The 21,472-nt window shown below is 48.4% G+C and overlaps 1 long non-coding RNA gene across 1 annotated transcript; it reads left to right on the top strand.

Annotated features, from left to right (window-relative positions):
• The first annotated feature begins 9,844 nt into the window (after nucleotides 1-9,844).
• LOC147994672 (uncharacterized) lies at nucleotides 9,845-11,119 on the top strand. The gene is made up of 2 exons (XR_015685902.1): nucleotides 9,845-10,225; nucleotides 11,011-11,119. It is a non-coding gene; the product is annotated as an uncharacterized LOC147994672 (long non-coding RNA).
• Nucleotides 11,120-21,472: the final 10,353 nt, after the last annotated feature.

Below are 21,472 nucleotides of genomic sequence, written 5' to 3'. Positions count from 1 at the left end.
CTCTCTCCACTTCATGCTGCATCTGAGAGGCAGCAGTGTGAGCGAGCATTGGGCTGATGGACAGCTGAGAGCTCGAGGAGCAGTGGCCTGGGTGGCACTTCCACAGCAATGTGTCTGTCCATCCTAGAACCAGAGTAGCAAGGCCCTTAGGAATACCCATGTCCCCTCCCGACACAGGGCTCCCAGCACTTCTCCTGGTAATGGACAAGAAGACCAGAACTTCACCTCAGTTTGGCAGAGCCCCTTCTGCTTCTGGAGCTATAGAATGGAGGTCTCTTCCCAAGGCCTCAGTTCTCCAGCCTTGGCTGCTGGCTGGCTCCGTGTCTGATTTTGACACACTTTTATTCTATCCCAGAAGTGCCAACACCTGGGGTTTGTCCCCATTCTGGTGGACCTGCCAGGCCCTTCCCAGCATCACTCTCATGCCTGCCTCTCTGTGGGTTGCTCTGATGAACTGTAAGTAGATGGCAAGATGCAGAAAAACAGAACAAGAATGGAAACTTCTAGTTAAGGGAAGAGGCTGACCTGGTGGGGACAGCACCCTGTTTAGGTAGTGGAATGTGTTGTGTCCAAACCTTCCTCCGCAAAAGTCTTGCAGTCCTGAAGAAAAACATTAGGCATTCCAAATAGGGGTGAGGTGGGGATGGAGAGCACACGTTCATGTACAAGAGGAGGTAGAGGCTGCCTTGCCCCTACCCCATACCTACGAGGACCCTTCCCAAGAGGCCCTCCTTTTCAGGTCTCCTTTTCAGCATCCTTTACCCGGCCTCACAGGCCAAGCACTGCTGGCATACAGGCCAAGGGCTTGTGAAAGCCAGAATTCAAAAGAACCAGGCCTGTAGACAGCGCACAGCTCAGTTAAGAATGCTTGTCTAGGGGTTGGGGATTTAGCTCAGTGGTAGAGTGCTTGCCTAGCAAGGGTAAGGCCCTGGGTTCGGTCCTCAGCTCTGGAGGAAAAAAAAAAAAAAAAAAAAAAGAATGCTTGTCTAATACTGGACTTTGTGAATTCAAAGCAGTTTGGTATACATAGTAAGTTCCAGGCCTCAAAAAAATAAGACAGGTACATAGGTAGGTAGATAGATGATATACAAATAGATGGATGGGGGGCTGGAGAGATGGCTCAGTGGTTAAGAGCACCGACTGCTCTTCCCGAGGTCCTGAGTTCAAATTCCAGCAACCACATGGTGGCTCACAACCATCTGTAATGAGATCTGATGCCCTCTTCTGGTGTGTCTGAAGACAGCTACAGTGTACTCAAATATATAATAAATAAAATATTAAAAAAAAAAAACAAAAAACAAATAGATGGATGATAGACAGACAGGCAGATAGATAAGCAGATCACAGGAGTAAACAAGCACTCTCTGATTGGATTTAAGTCCACCACCCCAAGAAGAAACTCATACCTGGCACCATTACCTGGCTAGACAGGTCTCAGGCCCTACAGGAGAACCTACTACTGTTACATTTCTATATGGAACCTAGTGAACCATTACACAAACAGACCGATGAATCTCTCAAACCTCTTCTGAGATGCTGCTGTTTGCAGCCGATGGTGGTTAACGGTGACCCACAACTGGCCAGATGCAGAGAAGACATTGCAAAGTGCTCAGCCCTGAAAGGAACATCTATACGATTACGTCCACCAAGGCTCAGGGATCATTGCAGGAGAGGAGTGGGAGCCGCGAGGACATGTGTCTTCTGGACATATCAAGATGGCTACAAATGTGAACTCAGCCTAGGAACTATAACAGCTTGCACATCATCTCTGAAAGGCCAAGGCAGACTACATCCCGGCATGGATAGGTAAGCTAACCATGAGACCCTAGCGTAGCTGAGGAGCTACTGGTCGTTTTCAGTGCCTGGAAAGAGACTGACAGCATAGTCACTGGTAAGTAGATCACTCTCACACAGAACAACCACACAGCCAAGATTATGGGCAGCATAACGTAGTCTTGAAGTTTTAAAAAATATAAAGACGAGTAGTCAGGGGTAGTGGTGCCTGCTTTTAGTCCAAGCATTAGGGAGGCAGAGGCAGGCAGATCACTGTGGGTTTGAGGCCAGTCTATGAGTTTCAGGATGGTCAGGGCTATGTAGAGAAACCCTGAAAAAAGAAAAAAACAAAAAAACAAAAATAAAACCCACAGAGCTTTGTGGGTAGAACAAAGCAGGGTGGGTTCTGAAAAGAGTTGGGAGATAATGATCAAAATACATGAAACTCTCAAAAAACTTAAAAAAATTTTTTTAAATGTCTTAGGGCTAAGAAGATTGCTTAGTCATTATTGATTTCTATGCCCTATGCCTTAAAAAGAAAAAAAAAAAAGGGACGATTTCAAGGAAACAGCATTTTTCAGACAAAACAGGTGTGGTGGTTTGAATAGGAGTGGCTCCCACAGCCTCAAGTATGTGAATACTTGGCCACTGTTAGTAGGATGTGGCCTTGTTGGAGTAGTTGTGGCCTTGTTGGAGGAAGTGTGTCGCTGTACCAGTGGACTCTATGCTCTAAGCTCCACTCATTGTGGAAGAGTGCCCTTCTGTTGCCTTCTGATCAAGATGTAGAACCCTCAGCTCCTGCAGCACCAGTCGGACTGCATGCTGCCATGTTTCCCTCCATGATAATAATGGACTGGACCTTCGAAACTGCAAGCCACCCTCAAATGTTCTCCTTTATAAGAGTTGCCATGGTCACGGTGCCTCTTCACATCAACGGACTCACAAAAAACAACGGGATAGGCATATATGAACTTAGTGACTGTGACCGTATGTTCAAGACACACACACACACACACACACACACACACACACACACCCCGCAGTCTTGGCTTCCAGTGTCTACTAAGTACAGAATACCAAAGGGCCCTTACCGTGTGTGGCTGCTTCCCTGTGTTTATCCTCTCGGCAGGCACCCCGAGTTCTGTGCTAGCAATTCTCCTCAGGAGAGGGTAAGTTATGTCAGACAAAGTCAAAGATCCTCGTGAAGACAAGCATCCCTTCCCGTTCCATGCCCATGTTCACCTTGATGGTGTCTATTATTATTATTGTACTGTTTACAAAAGGCAGCGGAACTACCTCGTATTTTCATAGAAAAAAAGCTCCTAAAGCTACCTTTGGTGCTTTTTCCGTTCGATTTTTAATCTCATCTGTTCTTGCCTCAATTGTTGGAACCTAATAGAAACTTGTGAAAATATGCACAAATGTCATTGAAATTTGTCTTTAAAGAGGAGTTGGGGAGCCTGTCCGATGGCAGCATAGCAGATGGCGAGCTTTCCTCTGTGGGACTTTGCTTTGATCTGGTGAAATGGCCAGCACTATTGAGAAGAGGAGAACCATCATTGGTGACAGGAAACAGAAATAGCAGCGCAGTAAAGCGTGCACTGCTAGGTGTGGTGTCACAGGCTGAGATCAGGGAGACTAGAGGGTTACAGTTCAAGGTCAGCCAGGCATTAGTGGCACTCCCGAGGCAGAGAGAGGCGGTTCAAGGCCAGCCTGCCCTACAGCGCAAGTCCCAGGGATACATAGAGAAACCCTATCTCAAAAGACCAAATAAAACAAAAAGTTCAAGGTCATCTTCAAATATGGGTGGAGTTGAAGGACAGTGTGAGAAACTGTCTCAAAACAAGAAAATGGGGCTGGAGAGATGCTTCAGCGGTTAAGAGCACTGGCTGGCTGCTCTTGCTTAGGTCAGGTTTGAGTCCCAGCATCCACATGGTGGCTCACAATTCTAGCTCCAGCATGCAGGGGACAAGATACCCTCCTCTGGCCTCCTCAGTCACAAATCCTGCATATAGCGCCTGTGCATACATGCAGGTAAAGCACATACGTGCCATATGTTTGTTTGGTTTTGAGACAGGGCTGCTCTGTACAGCCCTGGCTCTCCTGGGACTCACTTTGTAGAACAGTGTGGCCTCACACTCAGAGATCCACTGCCTCTGCTTCCAGCGCTCCTGGGTTAGACGGGTGCACCATTACTCCCTAGCACCTTTTGTTCGTCGTTTGTACATCTTTCTTTTGAAAGTAGCAAGAAAATAAAAGGAAAAAGGAAGGAAGGAGACAGGGAAGGAAGGGAGGAAGGGAAGAAGGGAGGAAGGAAGATGGAGGGTGGTGGGAAGGTAGGTTCCCATGCCTCTGTCTGCCAGGGTGACTGAAGGTGGTTGTTGGCCTGTTGACCAGCAGAGTGTCCTGAGCCCTTTAGGTGAATTATACAGATACATGGACTCTGAAAATAGTCACATCTACCACCCCCTTCCTCTTGTTAGTATCCTTAAAAAGGAGGGGGACAGAAACTTAGCTCCCCACTGCCACTCACAACAGCCTGAAGAGCTCCCTTAATCTTTCAGGGACCATGACTCAGGCAAACCTGGGATTTGTGGCTTTGACACAGGAAAGAATTCCAGGCCTAGTTATTTTGAAGCAGAGTTGAAGAATTTATTAAAGATATTTTTAATGGGCAGGGCGTGGCTCATTCCTTTAATCCTAGTACTCAGGAGGCAGAGGCAGAACTCTATGAGTTCAAGGCTAGCCTGGTCTACAGAGTGAGTTTCAAGAGAGTCAGGGCTACACATAGAAACTCTGTCTTGAAAAACCAGAAAAGAAAAAGGTATTATTTTATGTGTATGAGTGTTTTTTCCTGTGTGTGACACGCCACATGTGTGCAGAGTCTGTGCAGGTCAGGAAAGGGTGTCAGATGTGGAGTTACACACAGGTGTGTCACCACATGTGTGCTGGAATCTGAGTGTAGGTCCTCTGCAAGAGCAGCAAATGCTTATTTTTTTCTTTGTTTTTTAAAGACAGGGTCTCTCTGTGTAGCCCTGGCTGTCCTGGAACTCACTCCGTAGACCAGGCTGGCATCCTGCCTCTGCTCCTCTGAGGGCTGTGGTTGCTATGTGGGTGCTGGAAACAGAACCCTGGTCCTCTGGAAAAGCAACCGATGCTCTTAATTACCCAACCCTCTCCATAGCCTTGTTACTGTTCTGGCCTGGGACACAGCCTAGAACCCTAGAAGAGAGATCTGTCTGCCTCTTCCCCCTAAGTACTAGGATTAAAGATCTCTCTCTCTCTCTCTCTCTCTCTCTCTCTCTCTCTCTCTCTCTCTCTCTTTCTCTCTCTCACACACACACACACACACACACACACACACACACACACACACACACACTGAGGGTTAGGGAGAGGAAAGGCACCAAGAAAGCAAGAAGGAAGGAGGGCAGGCAGGCAGGCAGGCAGAGAGCCAGGGAGAGAATAAGAGAAAGTCACAGAGATGTACCTGTTGTGAGTTTGGGCTCCTCAAGGCTTGAAATTAATTAGTACCAGATACTCCATTTGGTGGCTCTCCAGTTAGATCTCAGATGTTCTTACAAAAGCTCTCCCCTCTTGTCTTTTTGATAAGTGAAGTAGGTGCAGTGGCCCTGAAGAGACCTCACATGGAGCTCTGACTGATGAGGGTCACAGGACAGAGTCCACCCTCCATCACCCTGACCAAGGTCTCTGAAGCTACAGATGTAGTCCAGGAGAGATGCATTCTGGGACCGAGGATAGACTCAGGCTGCAGTCCTCAAGGTCCAAACCAGCTCAGAGCCATAGCACACCTGCTGTGTCCCTTGGCCATCCAAACAGCAGAGGGGTTGAAGCAGGGGATACACCCAGTTCTCTGTCTCCTCCAGCCTCTTCAGTTTTCTCCAGCATAGCAGTACCCACCATCTCGAACGTTACATTTTTTGGTAAATCAGTTTAGAAAGACCAAAACTACCCCAGGGAGACAAATCATAAAATACCCTGCAACAGGCTGCGTCTTCCTGAACGTAACATTTGCCCTCTTAAACCAGGGGCGCAGGGAGAGACAGCCCTGGTGCATAGCTATTAAACCAACTCTGGTTCTAAGAGCCTTCTTTCCCACCTACTCTCTTGGGGACACCCAGAGCTCCACTGGAGAAGCAGGCATCGCCATCTTCGCCACAGGTCTAGATGGAGGATGACTGCAAAGACCGGTTCAGGTCCTCTTGCATCAGGAGAAGTTTACCCACTGAACATATGTGTCCCTTCTCCTCCTCAGAACAGTCCAAGTGAGTTATTTTCCCAAGACTGGACTTAGTTAAGACCAGTATTATTAGCCTCACTTGATAGGAAGAAGGTGAGACCAGTATGGAGTTGGGGTGGCTGGCAGTTCACAGCCTGCAGCAGGAATACTGTGCAGTGCGGCTCCCAAACCCCTCCCGTTCTAAACTGTGTCCACCCTTCAATATGATTCATCTGAGACGACTACGCTGATAGTCCTTTAAGACTAGTAGGGTAGACTAGCCGTCCTCCAGGGACCTGAGATAATCCAGTTATGACCAGCTAATTCTCCTAAACCGTTAGTTCTTACATTCCACTATTCTAGTAGCCCTTAAGGACAGGGACACTGCAGCGCTCAAAACCTATTCCAATCCCAAGGTAGGTTCCCGGTGTCGGGAGAGGACCACGTGACTATCCTGCACACACCGGTCCCACCCTGTCTCTACCCTGCCCCAGGGCGTGATCTGTTCAACAGGTCCTATTCCCCAGGGCAGGGGAACTCTGGCCTGGAATGCAGGAAGCAGAGCACCTTAGAGCAGGAGCTGTACTCATCCTTGCTGAATTTCCCGGAGCTCCTTGGTCAGTCCACATAGCTGGGAGCAACTCTATGACAATGGACTTGGACGGAAAGTTTTAACTCCACAGAAATTTTATTAAAAGTAGATTTTTTTCCATACAATATATTCTGATCATGTTTTCCCCTCCTGCCACATTCTCCCAAATTTTTCCCATACCCACAGGATTCTTGTTTGAGATGGTCTGGTTTGAAGTGTTTCTTATTTATAAAAGGGTCTCATGTAGGCCAGGCTGGCCTCTACTTCCCATGGCTACTGAGGCTAGCTGTGACCCCATGACCAGCCTGCTTCTACATGCCACCACCCAGCTTGGGACTGGGTAGTTGTGAGCGAATGCAAGCTTGTGTCTTTACTCCTAAAACTGACACACAGGCAAAGACATGGAATCACAGAGACCCAAAGTTAACCAGCCATCACCAAGCTCACCCTGCATGTTTGGGGCAGGTAGTGCTATATTTAAACTCTGGGGCAGCTGCTTTATGACTATCCTAGACAAAGCCTGTGTCTAGATAGAAAGACCAGACAGGTCCAGCCATGGAAAAAGTGCTGGAGAGGGGCAGAGAGAAGAACCTCTTTTTCCTGCCTTCCTGCCCTTTGGGGTGACACATAACCACCTCCAGGGCTGCAGCTGGGATCCAAGACCAGTCACTGGGAACCGGATTCCTTCCCCTCCCCCACTGGAACTAGCATCCAGCAGAGCCTGGAACTGCCCTGGGGAAAAAGGGGCTGCCTGCCAAGTATCTGCCCACCTGGGGCCACAGCCAGGGCCAAGGCCCGGTCAGACTCTGCAGTCTGTGCACAGCCTGAAACAAAGTGGGCAAAAGGGTGTCCTTGAGTCCACATTGCCTTGCCTCTTACTCTGCTCATCGAGAAATAACAGGAAATAAAGTAAGAAAATGAAAGAATCATAAAATGTTTACAAGAGTAGCTACGCTCCCAATTCTTATTCACAGGTGTGTCTACACCATGGGGCCAAGCCAACAGGAAGACTGGTTTGCTTGTTGACTGGATCACATCTCATGGATCCATTTGATTATTAGCATTTGCTAAACCTGCCCTAGGAAATAAAAACGGCCCAGCTTGGAGGGAGAAGGGGAACCAGCCATTTTAAGTAAACAAGAAGGCTTCAGACAGTGCAGCAGGCTTTGAAGGAAGTAAACAGGAGAGGACAGAACGTACCTGGTTGGGGGCAGGGAAAGGACCTATTTCAGATCAGCTGACACTTTGAGCTGAGCTACCTGAGAAGTCTGAGGAAACACTGCTCCAGACGAGCCAGGGAGCATCAAGTGCAAAGTTCAAAGTGGGAACCACTGAGGGAAGGTCCTCAGTGTGGCTGGACTACAGGAGCAACAAGCTGACTTTCTAGAAAACTGGGCTTCCCCGGGCCAGGATCTGAGAGCTGTGAGGACCTGGTGGGACAGCCTGAAAGGCTGTTGAAAAGGTCACTCTGCCATTAGGAATGCCTTAATGAGTCTGACCAGGCAATCTTCGGAGCCTGACCTGGATGCACACAAGATCTACTTCAGTAATTCTGGTGAAGTCACTAGTATCTTCCTGCGTACCCCCACTTTGGGGTGTGTGTGGGGGTAGCGGAGTAAGTGGGTCAGCGTTTTTTTGTAGCCCAGGCTGGCCCTGAACTCCTGATTTAACTTCAACCTCCCTAACACTGGAATTACAGCATGGATCACCACTCAGCAGCTGTTTTATTTTGGAGCTGGTTTCAAACCTTGAACTCCCTTGAATTCCCCAAGAGGCTGGCCTTGAATTTCTCCTGCCCCAAATCCCAAGTGCAGGGAGTACCAGAACTACCACAATGCAGATTAAGACAACCCCAGGAAGACAGGGTCTCAATACATACCTCTGACTGGCCTGGAATCTCACCAGCAAAGGCTACGATTCCTCTTTTCGGATAAATTTCTCTTGGAGGCTAAATTACACCTGTGCAGTTTTATCAGTTTATTCCTACTCTCAAAAACTATTTAAAATCTTTATAAAAGATCAATTATAAAAAGTACACGTGCAAATTTTAAATTTCAATATTGCACAAACAATGGAAATTTGACTGCTACCCAGGAAAGGCAGCCTGTATTTTTGGAGTAACAAATTTGATCACTTTAGTAACTAAGTTTTGAGGCTGCAGAGATGACTCAGAGGTTCAGAGCTTTGGCTGCTCCAGAGGATTTGGTTCAATTCATAGCACCTACATGGCAGCTTGTGACAGTAACTCCAGCCGGGATTTGGCACCTCACACAGACATACAGGCAGACAATGAGAATTATTTAAAAAACTCAATCCCGAGGTGGAGAGATAGTTCCTCCTGCAGAGGAGCACCCAAGTCAGGTGGCCTACAACCAGCAGTTCCAAGGAACCCGGCGCCCTCTCTGGCTTCTGCAGTCATACCAGGTACCATGTAACTAGAGAATTCTAAACCAGTCAGTTAAAAAAAAAAAAAGAGAGGTGAGATCCTGTCTCAAAAAACCCTCCAAACCTAACACACATCCAAAGAAAATCACTACCACTTATAACAACAACAACAACCACAAAAATGATCTGGGCCATCCAGTTCGTTCAATGTTCCCTTTCTGGAACCAAAACCAGTTAGTATTAATGTTGACGTTATCACTTAACCTCTCTCTTTCCCTGATTTCGAAATGAGGTCTATTCCACTCAGCCGAGCTTAAGGAGCTGTGAGGGAATGAAGGCGGTTTGCGTCGGAGGGAGGGGGTGGGGAGTGGGAGGAGAAGGAGTTGAAAGGGGCGGGGCGGGGTCCAGAGGCAAGTGTCGGTCGCAGCTGCACTGAGTTTGGGGACCCGGACCAGGTATCGAGGCCTGGAATCCCAGACCCGCAGGAAGCAGGAAGCAACGCAGCTAAGAGGGAGAAAAGCTGACAGAAACCGGGAATGTCCGCGGGAACAGACTCAACAGGGACCAGCTGGGATCCGCCGCGGACCGTAGGAGGCAGGGCGCCTGGCGCGAGGGGCCAATAGGCGAACGAGCCGAAAGAGGGGCGATGCAAGGCCAAAGGGAGGGATAGCCAGGCTGGGGGCGGGGACTCTAGGAACACGTGGCCAATGGCAGGGCGAGCTGGGTTGGGGCGTGGCCCCTGGTGTGAAGCCAATAGTAGGGAGTACGGCCTGGGTGAGGCCAATGGGAGCTCGAGGGTGGAGGGGGAGCCAGACCCGGAAGGCAGTGGGGGCGGGGAGCCGCGATGACAACCTGTCAAGTCCACTTCGGGACGAACTAGGTCACGCGCTTCTTGTAGCTCCGGCGCTCCCGCCCCGCGAGGCCCTGCGGGTGGCCCTGGGGCCCAGCGGCTCCGCTTCCTCTTCCTGCCCGCGGGGGTGGGGGCGGGGCGGACACCTGCCGTTAGCAAGCCCGCTCCAACCTCGGGGCTGCTGAAGGCCGCCTAGCCCGCGGGCCCGCGCCCACCGATCGGCCCGGAGCCAGATCCGCGGTCTCCTGCTCCGGCCGTGGGCTCGGGAAAGCGCACAGCGCACTACTTGTCGCGGAGGGATCGGGCTCCTGCAGTTACCTGTCCTGCACTCGGACCTGACCTCGGCCCAAGGGCCTCAAATCCGCCTCACAGAGAAGTACTACAGGTTCGGATCCGCGCTCTCGACCTCACAATGGCGCCGGTGTCCAGCCACTGTTACGCAGCATCCCGTACACTTATTCGCCCAGAGCGTCGCTGCCTAGGGGACCGCGGCGGGGCCCTTCTCCCACTCGCTCATTCAGATGATGAGAATGTCCCCGCATGACACCGGGACGCTGTTTTAACAATGCCCAACTCTGCTCTTTCAAACTGCACACACTTAAAGGTGACATGGCCACAGACGCTGGGTTGCAATACTATATTGGAATTCTGCACTAATTATTTGAAAGCTTACAGTACTCTACAGCGAAACGACAGATTAAAAAATTGCATTTTCGTACGAACACAGTACTTTAACCAATGAATATTTTATGAATATTTTCTATTCAGTATTTTAAAAACCAAATGAGTAGTTCATCAGTGAAAGAATTTTGTTTTGCCTTAAAATTTTAGCCTTTATGGAAGGCACATTTATTGCAATATGCACAGATATAAATTTTGTACATTTAAAATAGCCTTTATAACCTTTTTGTAGTTCTTTTGAAGCCCCTCCCACTCTTGAGATTCTTTCATTCCTATTAATCTTAAATTTGGTTAAATAGTTTTTAAATTAAACATAAAAAACAAGCCTACTAAATTAGCATTAACATTTGAAGATTGGGTTTTCATGTTTATTACCATGTAGCATTACTAGGAACCAGAAGTCCAACCTTATTAAAAATTAAAATTCAGCAAGACAGGTCTTTATTGTGAAGTCATTATCTTTTCATTATAACTTTTTTTTTTTTACAGACAGTTAATTTTCCAGAGGGAATTACTGCTCCTGCCTTTAATCAATTTGGTTAAGAATCCTCTGCCTTCAAATATATAAAAATGTTTATGTATGATTTATTTTATTTTATAACACTTTTATTATTTGGGGGTGGAAGGCCTGTGCCACTGTGGGAGCATAAAGGATAGAGGACAACTTGTGGGCATCCTGTTCTTTTAGCGTGTGGCTTCTAGGGATGGAAGGCATTCCCGCCCTTGACAGGTCTCATGTAGCTGGCCTGGAGCTCACCTGCATAGATCATGCTGACTGAAATCTCCGAGATCCCTCTGCCTCTCTACCGCTGGGATTAAACATTGTCTTTCTTTCTATGTGTCTGTTTATGCCCCCTCTATGTTTGTGGAGCTGGAGTTAATTCCAGATTGTTGTGAGCCAGCTCTGGGTGCTGGGAAGCGATCTTGGGTCCTTGGAAGAAGCAGCAAGCACTCTTAACCCAGGTGACAGGCGCTGGGCCACACCTCTTTTTCGTTTTTAATTTTCAGGATTTTGAAGTCTTTTCCTATTGAAGCTGTTTCATTCTCCCATCTCCTTGGGAACAGAGCCCAGAACTTGCTGGTGCTCAGTGCTGTGGTCAGTCTTTACCGTGGGATAATACAAGCAGGCTGTGCAACCTCAGAGGTTTTCTGTCAACAACAACAAACTTGATATTGGTAACAAGCAAAGTGAACACCTCCAGAGCATAAGTGTGAGCTGCTGTCACTATACCGTGGCCTGGGGGCTGAGTGTGAGCTGCTGTCACTGTACCGTGGCCTGGGGACTGAGTGTGAGCTGCTCTCACTATACGGTGGCCTGGGGACTGAGTGTGAGCTGCTCTCACTATACGGTGGCCTGGGGACTGAGTGTGAGCTGCTGTCACTATACCGTGGCCTGGGGGCTGAGTGTGAGCTGCTGTCACTATATGGTGGCCTGGGGACTGAGTGTGAGCTGCTGTCACTATACCATGGCTTGGGGGCCGAGTGTGAGCTGCTGTCACTATACGGTGGCCTGGGGACTGAGTGTGAGCTGCTGTCACTGTACCGTGGCCTGGGGACTGAGTGTGAGCTGCTGTCACTATACCGTGGCCTGGGGGCTGAGTGTGAGCTGCTGTCACTATGCCGTGGCCTGGGGGCTGAGTATGAGCTGCTGTCACTATACCATGGCCTGGGGGCCGAGTGTGAGCTGCTGTCACTATACCGTGGCCTGGGGGCCGAGTGTGAGCTGCTGTCACTATGCCGTGGCCTGGGGGCTGGGGGCTGGGGACCCAGCCTGTAGGTATTATTACAGTATGGAGTAATGTTAAAGAAAGTTAAATTTTAAAATACAGCACAACCATTTTACTATACTAGGGTATGTTTTCCCACCATTAATAGAGAGTAGAAAAAATATTTTTTCTTTTTAAGGACAGGGCTTTTATGGGTATAGTGGCAAATGCCTTTAGTCCTAGTGTTTGGGGTTCCAGCCTGGTCTTCATAGCCAGTTCTAGGCCAGCCAAGGCTACACAGTGAGGCTGTCTCCAATAAAAATAAATAAATAGGATGAAGGCAGGGTTTTGTAAGATAGCCCCGATGGGCCTGGCCTTTATGGGCCCTGCTGCCTCCACTTGTCTAGTACAGAAGAGTATACAAGTATACCCAGTATACCGAGTCCCAGTGGTACTGGGGGCTGAACCCAGGCTCTTGTGAACCTTAGGAAAGCAATTTTTGTTTTATTTTGTTTTAGTTCTGAGATAGGGTCTCAAACACCCAGTTGATGGCCATGAATTCAGTATGCATCCTAGGCTGGCTTCAACTGTTGGAGAATCCTCGGACTTGCCTCAGACTTCCGGATTGCTGAGATAAAGGCCTAGGCCACTTAGGGACAGCTCATTTTTCTTAAACATTTTAATATGGTGTGTCACTTTAAAAACTATTCAATCACAAGAAAACAAACTATTGGTGTGAGCAGGGAAGAGCTGCAGCAGGAGGGGAGCAGCCCTTCACCTGGCCTGGGCAGCACCTCCCTTGAGAGCTGGTAGAGCTGGTGCTGGTGTTGTGTGTGTCAGGACCCAGGCCTGAGGGACTGAGTTCAGGAAAGCTGGTCCTGTCTCTTGCAGGCTGCTGCATGCAAGGGAGCTGGCCCCGCCCCTTGGTCCCGCCCCTTGCCTCGGCAAAGCCAGAGAACCGGCAGACTGACCAACTCAGCTACTACCTACGCCCAGATCCACGGGCTTTGGGATGGCCATCTCTGAACTGTTGGAGCTTGTGAATGGGCCAGCCCTGCAGAACCAAAGCTGCAGGATCTCTGTGACAATGGGTAACAGCAGGGTGTCTGAGAGGAGCCCTGGTAAGGATCTAGTATTGATAGTGTAGCAGAAGCCAGGGGCCTCGAACCAGACCAGTGACAAACTACAATGAACATTTGCTAGTGAAGCTGTTTGGATAAAAGGGTGTGTACTGAGGCTTCTACAACAAGCTTTTCTGTTTCCAAGAGAGGCTGCAAGGGCAGAGGACAGATACAATGGGACGTGGAGGTGAGTGAGACTGGGGAACGTGATGCGAGAGTCACAAAGAATAAAAATAAAAAATTTAAAAAAAGATACTCCTTCCATTTTTTCTCAAATACACAAAGTTAGAAATAGGGCCTGTGCAGTCCTAGAACTCAGGAAACCGAATCAGTCTGGGCTACGTATCTGGTTCTAAGCTAGCTAGGACTAAAGTATAAGCATGAGACCGTGTTTCACAAGACCAGAATGCATTTAGCTCGAAGACAATTGATTTCTCACCAAAAACTAAAAGATGACAAAATCAGAAAGGTCCCAGGTTTCCAACAGTGTCATGTAAGCATACCATTTTGTACAGCCAAAAGAGAAACTATGGTGTGGAGGTGCAGCTCAGTGGCGGAATGCTTCTCTAAGCACGCAAGAGGCCTCGGGTTCAGCCTACAACATGGGGGAAAAGGGAAAAAGAAAATGCCATGAGTTGGTTCTGTGAAGGAAAAAGAAAGCGAACTCCAGAGCTGCAGGCATTACCATCTCCAGATTTCAAATATATTTTCCCAGTGGCCTCAGGGAACTGGGGCGTAAGACACATGGCACACTGAACACTGAAGTTAACACAGTGCAGAGGTGGCTGCCACATCCCACCTTCCCCTGCTGCCAGCCTTGAGGCCTGCTTCCCCAGAGGGAGACCATGTTGCAGCTGTAGAGCCTCTGGGGGTTGAGACAGCATCCGCACGATATCCCAGGTTATTTGGGTTATTTGTTTCAGTTTTTTGTGTTTTTGGTGTGTTCATTTTTTGAGAGGTTTGTGTGTGTGTGTGTGTGTGTGTGTGTGTGTAGCCTTGGCTGTCCTGAGACTCTGTAGACCAGGCTGACCTCAAACACACAGAGATCTTCCTGCCTCTGCCTCCTGAGTGCTGTGATTAAAGGCGTGAACCACCACTGCTGGCCTCTCAGGCTATCGAACTGTGTATAATATGAGCTGATCACAAACTCACAGTGATGCTTCTGTCTCAGTTTGCTAAGATCAAAGCCAAGGTATATGTGAGACCATGCCCAGCAAACCCGTTTCTACCCTGAGGGTACGTCGTGTCCCCCACCCCCACCACCCCCACCCCTGTGCCAGAAATTGAGCTTAGAGCCTCACACATGCTAGGTAATCTCTCTACCACTGCACTCTAATCCTAGCCTGGTGTTTTCTCTGGCGTCTTCTGTCCTCTAATGGTCTTGCTCTTGCTCTGTGTCTTGTTTGTTTGTTTGTTTGTTTGTTATCCAGGCATATTTGATCGGGCTATGAAGCTCATCATTAATGATAGCTTTTTTTCCTCTTTTCTTTTTTCTTTTCTTTCCTCTTCCTCCTCCTCCCCTCTTCCTCCTCCTCCTCTCCTTCTCCTTCTCTTTCTCCTCCTCCTCTTCTTCCTCCTCCTCCTTCTTCTTCTTTTTTTTTTTTTTTTTTTTTTGGTTCTTTTTTTTCGGAGCTGGGGACCGAACCCAGGGCCTTGTGCTTCCTAGGTAAGTGCTCTACCACTGAGCTAAATCCCCAACCCCTTCTTCTTCTTCTTCTTCTTCTTCTTCTTCTTCTTCTTCTTCTTCTTCTTCTTCTTCTTCTTCTTCTTCTTCTCCTCCTCCTCCTCCTCCTCCTCCTCCTCCTCCTCCTCCTTCTCCTTCTCCTTCTTCTTCTTTCTTCTTCTTCTTCTTCCTCTTTTCTTTTTTTTGGAGTCAGGGTTGCATTAGCTCTGGCTGGCCTGAAACTCACTATTGTAAACCAGGCTGGCCTCAAACAGCAATTTGCCTGCCTCTGCCTCCCTACGGCTAGTGTTAAAAACACATACCACCACACTCAGCTAATGACTTCATTTTAGCCGCTTACCTCCTCAGAGATCCTGTGTCCAAAGACACTGAAATCCAGAGGTTAGCTGTTGAACTTGTGAATTTAGGGAGAAGGCAAAAATCTCTCAATAGTTGGAAGTGATGAGCCGGTAGGAAGTTGGCTTATTAAAGACATTTAAGTAGTTGCCTTAATAACAAAGCTGGACCTTTGGCTGCCGGATGGGAAGTGCCCTGAAGAGAACGAAGGAGGCTCCAGGGAACTTAGTTCTCTGGCACTTTTGGCTGATTGGCTGTACAAGTACTGCAGAGCTGAGGCAGGACAGAAAGATGGGACATCAGTGGAGCACAGGAGGGGGAAAGAGGCTTCTCTGGACCTAGGCTGGAGTCTGTCAGCAGCTTGAGAGACACTAGCAGAATTAACATGTGCTACAAAGGCTTTGCATGAAAAATTAAAGGTATAAAAAGGAAAGGAACAAAAAAAAAAAAAAGTAAAGGAACGACTGTTCCTATATGGTGGAGGAGAAGACAGCATAGGTATGTGGGAATGCACAGAGGCAGACACATCTGGGAGAGGCCTGGGTGCTTGTGACCCTGAGCCAAATAGGGAGGAGGTGAGGGGAAGAAAGGGGTGGGGAACCAAGTACAGAGGACAAAGGTACAAAAAAGGGGCAGATAACCAAAATATCTCGATTATTTAGGGAAAACCCCTTGGGGAAGGGCAGCCCAGGCCCTGGGCTGGAAAGTTTAGGGTAGGGGCTGAGGTGTGCCAGCCATGCCCTGTAACAGGTGGGGACCGAGGAATGCAGGGAGAACCTGGAGGCCAGGTCCACCTCGGCCATCCATCTTCCCAGGTCTGAAGTTTAACACCTTTATATAGAGTAGTTTGGTTTGGGCTGTTTGTTTTGAAGCCCGTGTTTTGAATGTAGATCAAACTGACCTTAACTTTGCAGAGGTCTGGTTGCCGCTGCCTCCCAAATACTGGAATTAAAAAGGCATCTGCCACCACACCTTATATAGGAATGTTTTAGATGAGGATGTTAAGGTAGGGGACTTGAGCAATGGCTCAGTAAAGAGCTCTTGCTGCTCTTTCAGAATCTGGTTCCCCATGCCCACTGTAGTTGGTTCACAACTGTAACTCCATCTCCAGGGGACCCCATGCCCACTTCTAGCCTCCAAGAGCACCCCCCACATGTAGCATACACACAAAGACACATAGATAAAAATATGTTTAAAAAAAAGATCAGGAAAGCGGTGAAGTGTGTCTATGGGTGGAACGCGTCGAGCCTGTAAGTAGAACTTGACTCTTCTCAGATATTTTCCAGGAATTTCACAAACAGGGCTATCAGCTTTTGCTTACAGTAAAAATACCTGAACTTCAGTGAGCACGGCTTGTGACCCGGGGTGTGACCTTATCAGCAGGGAACCACCCTATGACCTCATCCACAGTCTTCAGCAACCCTTCCAGCCATTCGAAACCACCCAAATCCAGGGCTCTATCCACCGTGAAGCCTAAGCCACTGCTCACTCTCTCCCTGGCTCTGTCGCTTTCTAACCCCGCCCCCTCCCTGGCTTAAACTCGTTTTAAGTTTCTCCCCTGCTAGTACAGTCATGCTCTGCGTCCCTCTGGCTAGTCCCAAATCTAAGAGAAGTCCAGAATGGCAGCTTCACGGGAACAGAGAGGACTATGCGAACTCAGGCACTGCTGGGGGAGGTGGAGCCCTTTCTCCCCTACCTACTGGTACAGAAGGGATCAAGCCAGGTGTGGTGGCTCACACCTGTCACCCCAGCACAAGGAACACTGAAGCAGGAAGATACTCTCAACTGTGAGGCCAGCCATGGCTAGAAGAGCATCCTGCCTTGAATACAAAATTGGAGGTAAAAATAAAAAAAATTAGGGGTAAAATTTCTGTGCCTTTAACTCTGGTCAGAGGATCAGAAAGAAGTTCCAGGTCATCTTTGAGGTCACTACATCAAACAACAAAGAAAATAGCATGAAGGCGTTTGAAGGATGCCCTACAGGTTTCCTTTTCCATAGCGTTAGGGATGCCAACAAGGGGCTGGCACAGCTAGGCTGGTGCTCTCACACTGAGCCACACGGCCAGTCATGGCAGCATACAGTTTGTCATTCTCCAGTACCCAGCAGGCAAAGGCAGGTGGATCTGTGAGTTCGAGGGCACCCCAGGCCACTTAGCGAGACCCTGTCTCAAATATAATGCAATAACATAATAAAATATTAACAAAACCAAAACCTTGTTTGGCACTCTTTGCCACGAGGAGTTCTCCAGTCAGTCTCATCCTGCATCCCATTCTCTGCACAGCAGCCAGATCTGGTAAATGTTGGGTAAATGTGGGATCTCCACACAAACCATATGAACACCGGTCTTAGTTGAGCAAGGATAGTTTATTGAATGCACATCTTAATACTGATCAGACCAGGGACATAGCTCAAAATTACCTGAACTACGGCAACAGACATCTTTCTGTCTTAGCTTATAAAGGGAAAAACCACAATGAGTTTAATAGAGGTGCAGGAAGTGCTGCCCAGTGGTCATCTCTGACTGAAGATAATTTGCACATAACAGTTCACACTGACCTTTAGCTTGATGGGTCCTACATGAAGCTTTGTGGGACCTGTTAAGATTAACAAGCCTCATATATCATAACATAGCAGGGGACGTGGTGAGCATGACTCTGCTCTGAGTCAAGTTATGATTTTTTGGTGTCAGTGACTGGCAGGCATATTACAGCAACAATGTGAGGTAACTGGAAGGCATGGAACAAATTGCTACAGCTGTGTGTGGTGGGGTTGAGGGGAGTGGGTATCAGACCGTAACAGTAAACTCGCAGCTCTCTCTTTCTTTTACTTTCATTTATTTTTTTTAAAAAGATTTATTTATTTTGTTTATGAGTACACTATAGTTGTCTTCAGACACACCAGAAGAGGGCATCAGATCCCATTACAGATGGTTGTGGGCCACCATGTGGTTGCTGGGACTTGAACTCAGGACCTCTGGAAGAGCAGTCAGTGCTCTTAACTGCTGAGCCATCTCTCCGCCCCCCCCCCCTTTTACTTCATTTATTTAGTGTTGGGCATAACTGTTCTGCTGTGTGTGTCCAGTGGTCAGGGAATAACTTGCAGGAGTTGGTTCTCTTCTACCTTTCATGGGTCTCAGGGATAAAACTCAAGTCTTCAGGCTCGGCAGGGGGCGCCCCCTGAGCCATCTTACTGGACACAAACTCTTTTTGCTCCACGTCATCTTAAATATTTCTTCATCTACTGGCCATGGTGGTTCAGGACTTTAAGCTTTTGGGAGGCAAGGGTGGGAGGACCTCTGTGAGTTCAAGGCTAGCCTGGTCACTCAATGAGATCCTGTCTTAAAACTAACAACAACTGAAAACCCTGGACATCGTTTCCCTGTCATGCCTGGCTAAGGTCGGACCCACTGCTGGGCTCCATCTAGGCCTTTCTCCACAGCTCTGGTCCCGCTTTGCTTCCCAGTTCATCTCATTTGCCTTCCCTTTGCAAAGCAAGGCCTGACCCAGAGAGACAGAGAAGCTTTACTTTACAAAGCTGCACCCATTTCTGTGAGTGAAAGGGTCTGAGGGCCATTTTCTAAGTTAGACCTGTAGAAATCATTCCTAACCCAGGCCAGATAATTAACCCACCAGTTGGGTGAGCTGATGCTATGGAGTTGACTATTTATGCTAAACGGGTTCAGACTGGACAGGAAACCCGTCTGGTGTCCACTTATTAACTGGCTGACAGCAAGGGTGAACAGCTTGGAAGAGAGCAGTTGAGTCTGGGCTCCTCTGAGATGGCTGGAAACGTGGGTGTGGGAAGTGCTTTCTCCGTGGGCAGACCATGGTCCACTTTCCACACTCGGATGATTTTCTCAGGCCAGCAGGAGGAGACAGACATCAAGAACTGGGGGCAGGGGGCTGGGGATTTAGCTCAGTGGTAGAGCGCTTGCCTAGGAAGCACAAGGCCCTGGGTTCGGTCCCCAGCTCCGAAAAAAAGACCAAAAAAAAAAAAGAACTGGGGGCAGGTAGGAGGACACAGTGAGGGCTGGGGATGGGGAGAAGAGACAGGGAGGACGGGTGGGGAGGAAACGGTCAGTACCTTGGGTGTATCCCTTGCACCAAAGGGGAAAAGTTTTAAGATGAGCCCCCAACATTATTCCCTGGGTATTTCTCAGGGCTTAGGGGGGATCCGGATACTTGAAACAAGGTCTCAGTTTCTCACTCTATACCACAGTCTGGCCTGGAACTCATTATGTGGTTCAGGCTGGTTTTGAAATCATGGCGATCCTGCCTCAACCTCCCAAGTGCATCAGGCTTGCTTTGCCAGTCATTTCTCTCCTCCCCTCTCTCTTTCCCTTCTTTTGGAATAGAATCTGACATTGTAGACCTGGAACTCATCTGTAGCCCAAGATAGCCAAACTCTCAGCCTCCCAAGAGCCAGGATTACAGCAGGCACCACCTGTCTAGACGGATTTAACCCCATGCCTAGCACAGACAGAACACCCTGTGCTCTGGCCTAGCCTCATAAACAGAGCTCTAGACCCTCATTAAAGAACCTTCTTTTCCAACACAGAGACACTATTTCAGAGATCTACAGTTGGGCAAATGCAGAGAAAGTGACAAAGGCGTGCCCAACCTCAAATGTTGTACCTGCAGCCTACACCTAAGCTTAGCTGGGGAAGATTATGGAGGCCGAAGGGAGGGGCTGGAAAGAATCTAACAGCCAGAAGTGCAGGCACTGGAGTGATGTAATGTCCTCTACATAGCAGGCAAGTTGCACCTCTGACCTTCCAACAATACAGTTGCCTGGACAAGACCATAGCAGCTGACACATGGACACGGTATGTGGAAATCCCACATGATCCCATCCCTAAACGGAGAAATGGCTACAGGTGCTCAGTAGCTGCTGAGAGAGGAAGAGTCAGTCTCTTCAGGATGAACCCCATTATAGGTTTAAACCCAGGTGGTAAACTCTAGGCACATGCTCATACAAGCGTGTGTGTGTGTGTGTGTGTGTGTGTGTGTGTGTGTGTGTAACAGCCAGGCAGGGTAAAGTTTTCTTCTGCACTGGAAATGACTGACAAAGGACCTTCTTCCCTGTTTTTGGGTTTAAAATTTTCATGTATATGATTGTTTTGCCTTCGTGTATGTTTGTGTGCCATGTGTGTAACTGGTGCCCAGAGAGGTTAGCAGATGGCATCAGCTCCCTGAAACTGGAGTTACAAATGGTTGTGGGCACTGGGAATCAAACCTGGCTCCTTCAAACGAGCAGCTGGACTCTTAGCTTCTTTCCAGAGTCTCCCTTCTAAAGTGGGGCATCGATGCCACACCAGTAGGAGGTCTCTGCCTTGTTTTTAAACATACTTATTCTGTGTGTGTGCGTGTGCCCATGCCCCAATGCCATGGTGCATTTGTGGACATCAGAGGACAATTTGCAGGAGTAAGTCGTCTCCCTAACCCTAACCAACCCTAACCCTGGGGATTGAACTCAGGTCAGCAGCGTTGGTGGCAAACGCCTCCCCCACTGAGCCATCTCTTCAGTCCTTTCCCTCAGAGTTCTCGGTGTTCATTCCCCAACCCAGTCCCCTTTTCATTAAGATGATTGGTCTGCTTGCTCAGACAGGGTTCTCACTCAGCCCGTGGTCTGAGGACCCCTGGGATCCTGGAGACTTACTTCTTAGGGGGCTGTGGGAGGCCGTCCCTCTCTCAACTTCTTATCCATGTGAGGACAGATTGTGTTCATAGAATTCAGCCAGAATGTCACATGCAATTAGAGGCAACGCAGACATGAGAGCCCAGCTGTCTTCTATTAAGCACAGCAGAGATTTACAGAAGAGCAAACCAATACCAGTCCCTGAATTGTTTTAAGAAAGCATGAGCTGCCCATATTGATACATTGCGTGTGAGATGTGGAGGTAGGAGGATTGGGAGGTCAGGCCAGCTTCCGTTGCAGCTGCATAGTGAGTTTGAGGCCAGCTGGGTTTCAAGAGACTGCCTCAAAAACAAAAAACAAAATAAAACAAAACAAAACACCCCAAAGATTCTCCCCCCAAAACAAAACACCCAAATAAGCAGGCAAAAAAGTGTTTTGTTTTGTTTTTTCTACGTTAAGTGGTTTC

The sequence above is a fragment of the Rattus norvegicus genome, chromosome 4 (assembly GCF_021556685.1).
Source record: "Rattus norvegicus strain SHRSP/BbbUtx chromosome 4, alternate assembly SHRSP_T2T, whole genome shotgun sequence".
NCBI classification, from domain to species: Eukaryota; Metazoa; Chordata; class Mammalia; order Rodentia; family Muridae; genus Rattus; species Rattus norvegicus.
Note: the sequence above shows the minus strand (reverse complement) of the source record. Positions and strands in the feature narration are given on the sequence as shown.